General features: G+C 39.3%; 1 pseudogene; it reads right to left on the bottom strand.

Annotated features, from left to right (window-relative positions):
- LOC102840691 overlaps positions 1–7,027 on the bottom strand; it is a 21,064-nt pseudogene extending 14,037 nt beyond the window's left edge.
- Between the last annotated feature and the right edge of the window lie 2,746 nt (positions 7,028–9,773).

Below are 9,773 nucleotides of genomic sequence, written 5' to 3'. Positions count from 1 at the left end.
GGGGAGCGGCTGAGGACTCTAGATTCATCAACTAAGAAGAGAAGGACTAAGAACTGGTGGCCAGGAGCAGACTTGCCGAATGTGCCCTTTGGAGATATAAATTATTATATATGCTTGAAAAAAAAAAAAAAAAAAGAGAGAATCCCACAAAAGAAAAAAAAAAAGCTAATAGAGATAGAGGCAGAATACGAGTGATGCATAATATCATAGAGGCTAGGACGAAACAGTTTCAAAGAGGAGAATGTGGTTCTGGGGGCCAGGGAACAAAAAGCAATAAGGAATTTAGCTGGGAAAAAACATGAGAAAAAAGCAATTAAATTGGCCCACAGAAGATCACTGACGAATCTAGAGAGAAAGAGGATTAAAATCAGATTGTAAAGTGCAAAAGAAAGAAGATAGCCTGAGCTCTTCTGTCCAAAGAGGTGTCTGTGCCAGGACCTAGGGGGTCAAAGATAGAGTAGGCCTAAAATGGAAATTTGATTCAATAGACTTAAGTGAGGTTGGCCAGATGTCAAATGTGAATATGGTATTGTAGGAACAGTAGGTAGCAATGATTCAGAAGTAAGAAAGGAATCAGAAATCATACTAGAAAGGAAATTCTGCCAGAAAGTCAAAACAACAAAGGGTAATCAGCAATGAAAAACAGTAGCTAAAGGAGAAACTGGAATGTATCCAGATGATATCATAGAACATACAGTGCTAGCAAAATGCTTGGCACAAAGTAGATGCCTCTTAAATACCTGTTAAATAAATGAATGAATGCATTCACAATTAATTAATAGCATATGATGTCATAGAAAGAGCATGCATTTGGAATCAGATCTGTTATACCCTAAGCTTATTTGTTCATGCAATGAACATTTATATGTGTCTGGAGTATATATATATATATATAAGACCCCAAAGATCGAAAAAAAAAAAAAGAGTCTTTGACTTCAACCATTAACAGTTGATTTACAGATTCAGAAACAAACAATTGCTTTGCGATGTGTAAATCCTATGACAAAAGTGTGCATAGAGGTGTAGCTCTCACAGGCTCCCAAAGGTGAGCTGCTGCATTCATATCTGGAGAACCAAGAGGATCAAAGGGATGAAAGTGTGGGGTGGCAATTAAAACCAGACAGACAGTAAGGGCCAATGTACAGTGATGAGTGAGCACAGCTTGTTCAGGAACTCTAACAGCTTAAGCACATCTAGAGCTACAGTGTGATGTGTTAGGTCAGAGTAAGGGAATGGATTTGGAATAGATGAGACTAGAGTGATAAATAGGGACTAGATCACAAAGTACTTTGTGTGACGTGCTAAAAGATTGGATTTTATCCTGAAGGTGATGGGAAGCAAATGAAGAATTTTAAGCAGGAGAGAGACATGATCAAATTTGCATTTTAGAAATAGCAACAGAATAGAGGATGAGTTGGAAGGAGTTCAGGCTAGGAATAGAGAAAATAATTTAATAGGCTATGGCAGTAATAAGAGAAAAATGACAAAGCCCTGAACTAAGTTAAGAGGTATTTAGTTGTAGAGGAATGACAGGTCAGACATCTGATCGTAATTAGGGAGTGAGGAGAGAAAGGAGGTTAGGTGTTGGAGGGGAAAGGAAAAGGGAATGCGAATTCATTTCCTTCCATGTTCCAAGCAGTATATAAGGAATTTTACATATATTGTTTTTATACAATCTTCACAATAAACTTGGGTTGTTGTTGTTGTTGTTAGGTTCCATCTAGTTAGTTCCAACTCAAAGTGACCCATGCACAACAGAACGAAACACTACCTTTGTCAGCCCCATAATTATTGTTATATTTGAGCCCATTGTTGTTGCCACTGTGTTAATCCATCTCATTGGGGGTCTTCTTCTTTTTCGCCGACGCTCTACTTTACCAAGTAAACCTGTGTAGTGAATGTTAAACCAAACAAACACCACTGCCATCAAGTTGATTCTGACTCATGGTAACTCTATAGGGCAGAAGAGAACTGCTGCTTGGAGTTCTTGAGGCTGCAATTTTTACAACCAGGTTGTCACATTCTCGTATTGTGGTGACTTGTGTGTTGCTGTGATTCTGGAAGCTATGCTACTGGTATTTTAAAAACCAGCAGGTTCAGCTGCTGGTGGACAGGTTTCAGCTGAGCTTCCAGACATAAGGTTTCCACTGAAAACCTTATGACTAGCAGTGGAACACTGTCAGATAACACCAGAATATCGACCATTGAAATATGATGAAGAGCATCAGGATGTTGTCAGATACAGTGCCAGAAGATGAGCCCCTCAAGTTGGAAGGCACGCAAAATATTACTAGGGAAGAGCTGCCTCCTCAAAGTAGAATTGACTGTGATGACGCAAATAGAGTAAAGCTTTGGGGACCTTCATTTGGTGATGAGGCACAGCTCAAAATGAAGTGGAAAAAGCTATAACTATCCATTAACAATCAGAACATGGAATGTACAAAGTATGAATCTAGGGAAATTGAAAGTTGTCAAAAATGAAATGGAACACATAAACATCAATATCCTCAGTAGTAATGAGCTTAAATGAACTGGTATTGGTCATTTTGAATCTGACAATCACATGATTTACCATGCAAGGAATAAGTTGAGGAGGAATGGCATTGCATTCATCATCAAAAGGAACATTTCAAGATATATCTTGAAGCACAATGCTGTCTGTGATAGGATAATATCCATATGCCTACAAGGAAGACCAGTTAATACAACTAATATTCAAATTTACACACCATCCACTAAAGCAAGTGATGATGAAATTGAAGAATTCTACCAACTTCCTCAGTCTGAAGGTGATTAAACATGCACTCAAAATGCATTGTTAGTAATTGGCAATTGGAATGCAATGGTTAGAAGAAACAAAGATAAAGGATCAGTGTTTGGAAAAAATGGCCTTAGTGATGGAAATGATGCCGAAGATCGCATGACAGAATTTTGCAAGACCAATGACTTCTTTATTGCAATTATCTTTGTTAAACAACATAAAAGATAACTACACATATGGACCTCACCAGATGGAATACACAGAAACCAATTTCAAAACATCTGTGGAAAGAGACAGTAGAAAAGCTCCATACCATCAGCCAAAGCAAGGCCAGGGGCAGACTGATTATATGCAAGTTCAGACTAAAGATGAAGAAAATTAAAACAAATCCAAGAGAGCCAAAATATGACCTTAAGCATATCCTATCTGAATTTAGAGATCATCTCAAGAACAGACTTGATTCATTAGACACTAATGACTGAAGACAAGAAGAGTTGTAGGATGACATCAAGAACACCATACAGGAAGAAAGTAAAAGGTCATTAAGAGGACAAGAAAGAAGGAAAAATGGATGTCAGAAAAGACTTTGAAAGTTGCCGTCCAACATAGAGATGCTAAAGCAAATGGAAGGAATGAGGAGGTAAGAGAGTTGAACAGAAAATTTCAAAGGGCAGCTTAAGAAGACAAAGTCTAATATTATAATGAAATGTGCCAAGACCTGAAATTAGAAAACTGAAAGGGAAGAACATGTTCAGCATTCCTCAAGTTGACTCCTTCCAGAATCACAGAACTAAAGAAAAAAATTCAAGTCTCGACTTGAAATATTGAAGGATTCTATGAGCAGAATAATGAATGATTCAAAAAGAAGATGGAAGGAATATACAGAGTCACTGTACTAAAAAGTTTATGTTCAACCATTTCAAGAGGTGGTATATGTCAAGAGCCAATGGTACTGAAGGAAGAAGTCCAATGTGCCATGAAGGCACTGGCAAAGAACAAGGCTCCAGGAATTGATGGAATACAAATTGAAATCTTTCAATAAACTGATGCAGCACTGCAGGCACTCACTCATCTAGGCCAAGAAGTTTGGAAGACAGCCAACTGATTGGAAGAGATCCATATTTGTGCCCATTCCAAAGAGAGGTGATCCTACAGAATATGGAAATCATCAGACAATATTATTAATATTATATGAAAATAAGTATTTGCTAAAGTAAATTCAAAAACAGCTGCAACAGTACATTGACAGGGAGCTGCCAGATTCAGGCAAGGACGTGGAACAGGAAATATCATTGCTGACATAAGATGAATATAGAAAGTGAAGAAGACTTGAAATACTTACTGATGAAGATCAACGACTACAGCCTTCAGTATGGGTTGCACCTCAATGTAAAGAAAACAAAAATCCTCACCACTGGACCAATAAATAGCATCAAGATAAATGGAGAAATGTTTGATGTTGATATTGTCAAAGACTTCATTTTGCTTAGATCAACCATCAACACTCATGGAAGCAGCAGTTAAAAAATCAAACACTGTATTGCATTAGATAAATCTGTTGCACCAGACCTCTTTAAAGTATTCAAGAGCAAAGATGTCAGTCTGAGGACTAAGGTGCGCCTGACCCAAACCATGGTGTATTCAATAGCCTCATTTGCATGTGGAAGTTGGACAATGACTAAGGAAGACAGTAGAAGAATTGATGCATTTGAGTTATGGTGTTGGAGGGGGATATTGAAGGTATCATGGACTGCCGGAAGAACAATCAAATCTGTATTGGAAGAAGTACAGCCAGAATACTCTTTAGAAGCCAGGGTGGTCAGACTTCATCTTTTATACGTATTATCAAAAGGGACAAGTCCCTGGAGAAGGACATCGTGCTTGGTAGAGTGGGGGGTCAGCACAAAAGAGGAAGATCCCTAATGAAATGGATTGGCACAGTGGCAGCAGCAAATGGGCTCAAGCATAGCAACGACTGTAAGATTGACACAGGACTAGGCAGTGTTTTGTTCTATTGTGCATAGGGTCACTGTGAGTTGGTACCGACTCCACAGCGCCTAACAACAATCTTTACGGGAGCCTCATCTTACTCCCACTAATAACCTGATGGGTTTCAACTGCAAGCATTTAAGTTGTTGTTAAGTGCTGTTGAGTCGATTCTAACCCATAGCAACCCTATATACAGTTTCCAAGGAGCAGCTGGTGAGCTTGACCCGCTGACCTTGCAGTTCAAACAGTTTAGCAGTCTGGTGCACTAACCCACAGCGCCACACCTAGAAACCCATTAAGAACCCACCGTGCCACTAGTAGGTTTTACTAACCTTTTATTTCAAATAAGGAAACTGTTCAGATAGCTTAACACATCAGACCTCAACCAGCACAAACATTGCTGAGACCTTGATCTGGAGTTGACATGTTGGAAGAGAGTCAGTATTCCACCTAAATTTGAAAATTCTATTCAATGGTAGAGATTTTTATCAATTTTGTTTGCTGTTGAATCCTCAACACAAGAACATAATAAGTGCTGAATAAATATTTGTTGAATGAAAAGCAAACAAGCAAACAAAACTATGGAGCGAGAAGGGTCAACCATTTGAGATCAAAAGAGCAACACTTACCTAACAACAAAATTCAGAAGGGTGTGGAAAGAAGGAGGGATGGAAACAAGAAACCCAAGGAGGAAATGGCACATGTGATGTTATATTGAGATGAAACATAACGTGTGATTTGTTGAGTGTCAAACTGATGATCTGCTCTGTAAACCTTCATTCAATTCACAATAAAAATTTTAAAAACTATGGAGCACAGTTCTATTCTGATACATATACATGTGGACACCAGGAGTTGGCATTGATTTGACAGCAACTGATTTAGTTGTTTATTACTTTTTCAAAAACTTGGTACTGAAAAAATGATTCAAATCACTTTAGTAGCTTTTATATTGCTATATATTGATACAATAATATTTTAGATACACTGGTTTAAATAAAATATACTGTTGAAATGAAGGTCACCTCTTTCTTTTAATTTTCTTTCTTTCTTTTTTTTTTAATGTGAAAACTAAGCATTACCAGTTGCCATGGAATCCATTCTGATTCATGGCCATCTCCATGTGTTTCAGAACAGTACTGTGCTCCATGGAGTTTTCAAGGCTGTGAACTTTTGGAAGTAGATCACCGGGCCTTTCTTCAGAGGTATGTCTGGATAGGTTTGAACTGTCAATCCTTCATTTATAACTGAGCACAGTGCTAACGATTTGCACCACCCAGAGACTCAACGTGGCTAGAAAATTTCAAATTATATACATGAGTAGTGGAATAATATAGAAAAGGGTATTGAAAATAGTTGCAAACCTGAAACATGTAATCAAATGTTACTTAATTATACAAGGGTTGTTCAAAAAGGTTGTGGACATATTTCATTATCTTTTTTTTTTTAATTTTTTTTACTAATTCCATTAATTGCTGATGAAGGTTTTCTGGTAAATGTCTGACAAAAACATTCCTGGTGACAATGTTTCCCACGGTAAAGATCCCCCAAGATAACACGTCTTGGAAGTTATACAAACATACGAATGGAAAGACAAAAAGGATAAAGGATAGGCACTGTGTACCCAAAAGTTTGTGCAGAACTGGAAACAGAACAGAAATCTACGTGGGTCAGAGGTGTGGGGGTAACGTCGCTTGCTGACGCTCAGGGTTCTCCTTGATTATCTTTAATGGTCCACCCAAGTTCAAGTCGAGAAGCATCTTCTTGGATACCCAAACATGCTCAGGTAAAGCTGCTTCTCTTTCTAATGGTAGCTGCTGAGTTCAGACTGTGTTATCTGGAGGTACTGCCGAACACTGGCTTCTTTTGGCTGCCTATCGATGGCAGCCAGGAAGTAGTGTCAAGCTTGGTCATAGTCCTGCAGATGGAAAAAGGCCACCCTGGCCTGGTACAAGGCCTTGGCATTGTCAGTCTGTCGTTCAAGAACTGTATTCCTTATTTGTTCACAGTTCACTTGCTCCATCTGTAAAAGGCAGGCAGCTAGATTGTTGTAGCAATCTGACTGCATTGTATGCAGCACGTTTTCTTGTTCTGGTGTGAGAGCTGGGCCCTGAGGTCCTAGGTTAGGTATTGGAGAGCGCAGACTTGGGTCCAGACCCCGCAGCTATATAGCAGGGCTAGATGGTACCTACTCACGGAGTCTCGATACTTTCCTTCCGTGTATCGCTGGTTGCCCTCTTCCTTGTACAGCTGAGCCTCCTACAGGTGCCTGTACATAATTCTGCATCACCCAATACTCCTGCAGAATTGGGAGTTCACAGAGTGACTGAAGCTCTGGAAATGGAAGCAAGAGAATTGATTTGGGTAGCTGACTCAGGAAAGCAGGAATTACCCTTCCCTGGGGAGGGCCCTGAAAAGTGAGTTTTGCTTGTTTCCACCAAAGCCCCTTCCTCTCCTCTGTATGGTAATTTCCAATCTCCAGAAACGCAGGCACAAATTAAGGAAGGGATGTGGGAATAGGAAAGTTAAAGATCAAGCGATTCATAAAGGGTAGATTCGGATGAAGATATCTCTGAAAAAGCAAAGGCCCCAAGGAATGTGCCAAGTGTGACCACTGGCTGAATTTGCTTCCCCCTTTATTCTGGACAAGGAGCCCTGGTGGGGCAGTGGTTAAAGCTCTCGGCTGCTAGCCAAAAGGTCAAGGGTTTGAACCCACCTGCTGTAGCACCAAAGAAAGATGTGGAAGAGTTACAGCCTTGGAAACACGAGACCGTTCTACTGTATTCTGTCCTATAGTATTGCTGTGAGTCAGCGTCTACTCGAAGGTAATGGGCTTGGTTTGGTTCTTTTGGACACACACCTCCTGACCCGGAAGTGGAAGGATGTAGGCAGAAACAACTGCTAAAAGCAATCAAGAGGACTTGCCTCCACCCTATCCCTTTATTTATTATACTTTTTCAACAAGCATTTGTTGGTATCTGTGGTATGAGCTGGAGAACTATGAATGAGGTCTGTGTACCCCAACCCACAGCTAGCGATTAAAGTGGCCATATTAGCATCTTAGTTGCAAGTTCAAGCCCAGCTGCCAATTCCTAGCCCTCTGCAAACGCCTAACCCCGGAAGTCTAATGAACTTGGGTTTAAAACGGAAGCACAGAGACCTCACTTTCTTTTAGTTCCATTTTTCCACAGACTTTTTGAAACCTCTTCATATGCAGAAATTATTGAATTGGTGTATATTTTTACAATTTTTTAAAATTAAATATATACACAGCATGTTTTATATTCTATTGGATGGCATTAAGCTTAACCAAGATTTATCAACATTTGTACTACTGACAGAGTCCTGTGATGCAGAGATTAAAATACCCAGTTGCTAATCAAAAGGCGGTGATTTGAACCCACCAGCTACTTGGCTGGAGAAAGATGGGACAATCTATAAAAAAGAAAATAAATCAAATGATATATTGCATGGAGCAAATATGCTGCAAAAAAAAACCACAATCAAGAGCACGATGTCAGTTTGAGGACTAAGGTACACACCTACCTTACCCAAGCTGTGGTATTTTCAAATACCTCATTTACATGTGAAAGTTGGACAATGAATAAAGGAAGAATGTGGAAGAATCAATGCATTTGAATGATGATGATGATGTAGAAGACTATTAAAAGGACCATGCACTGCTAAAAGAATAAACAATTCTGTCTTGAAAGAAGTACAGTCAGATGCTTCTTAGAAGTGAGGATGGTAAGGCTTCTTCGCTTCTCATATTTTAGACAAACTATCAGGAGGGACTAGTCCCTGGAGAAAGACATGCTTGGTAAAGTGGAGGGTCAGCAAAAAAAAAAGGAAGACCCTCAAGGAGATGGATTGACACAGTGGCAGCAGCAATGGATTCAAGCATAATAACAATTACGTGGACCACATGGGACCAGGTAGTGTTTTGTTCCATTGTACATAAGGTCACTATGAGTCTAAACCAACTCGATGGCACCTAATAATAATAACAACATGGAACAATCACAGGAGCAAGATGAGGCTGTATGCTCCATAAAGATTTATAGTCTTGAAGTCCTTGACAACAGGAATGAGACAAGGATGCCCTTTATCACAACTCCAATTCAATATTGTGTTTGAAGTCTTAGCCAGAGTTATAAAGCAAGAAAGGGAAATTAAAGGCATCCAAATTTGCAAAGAAGTAAAACTCTCTATGTAAACAGATGATTTCATTGTTACTAATGCCATCGAGTCAATTCTAACTCATAAAGACCCTGTGTAGAGTTTCCAAGGAGTAGCTGGTAAGCTTGAACCGCTGGCCTGCAGTGCAAACCGACTTTGCAGTCCAGTGCATTAACCCACTATGCCACACCAGGACACACAGATGATGTGAACCGACGTATAGAAAATCAGGAAGGACCAGTCCCTTGAGAAGAACACCATGCTTAAAGTGGAAATTCAGCAAAAAAAAAAAGAGGAAGACCCTTAACGAGATGGATTAGCACAGTGACAGCAGCAATGGGCTCAAACGTAACAATTTTGAGGATGACACAGGACTGGACAGTGTTTTTTTCTGTTGTGCATAGGATCATCATGAATTGGTACCAACTTGATGGCACATAACAACAACAATAACTTTATATGGAAAGAAAAGAGACCTCAGATAAACAAAACATTATTTAAAAAGAACAAAGCTGGAAGCAGCTCATATTTGTGTTTAAAACCTACTACACAGTCATAGTAAACAAAATATCCTGGCACTGGTACAATGAAAGGCACATAGATCAGTGGAACAGAATTGAGAATCCCAAAGTAAGTTCATCCACCTAATTTCAGATGATCATCGGAAAAGGACCAAAACACATTAAATGGGGAAGAGATAGTCTCTAGAACAAATGGCGGTGGCAAAACTGGAAATCCATTTGTCAAAAAATGAAGCAAGTCTCATATCTCAAATCATGGATTAAAGACCTGAATGTAAAACCTAGAACTATAAAGATCATCAGTGGAAAAACTAGGGACAAAC

Source organism: Chrysochloris asiatica, unplaced genomic scaffold (assembly GCF_000296735.1).
Source record: "Chrysochloris asiatica unplaced genomic scaffold, ChrAsi1.0 scaffold00042, whole genome shotgun sequence".
NCBI classification, from domain to species: Eukaryota; Metazoa; Chordata; class Mammalia; order Afrosoricida; family Chrysochloridae; genus Chrysochloris; species Chrysochloris asiatica.
This window is presented reverse-complemented; position numbering and strand designations above follow the sequence as displayed.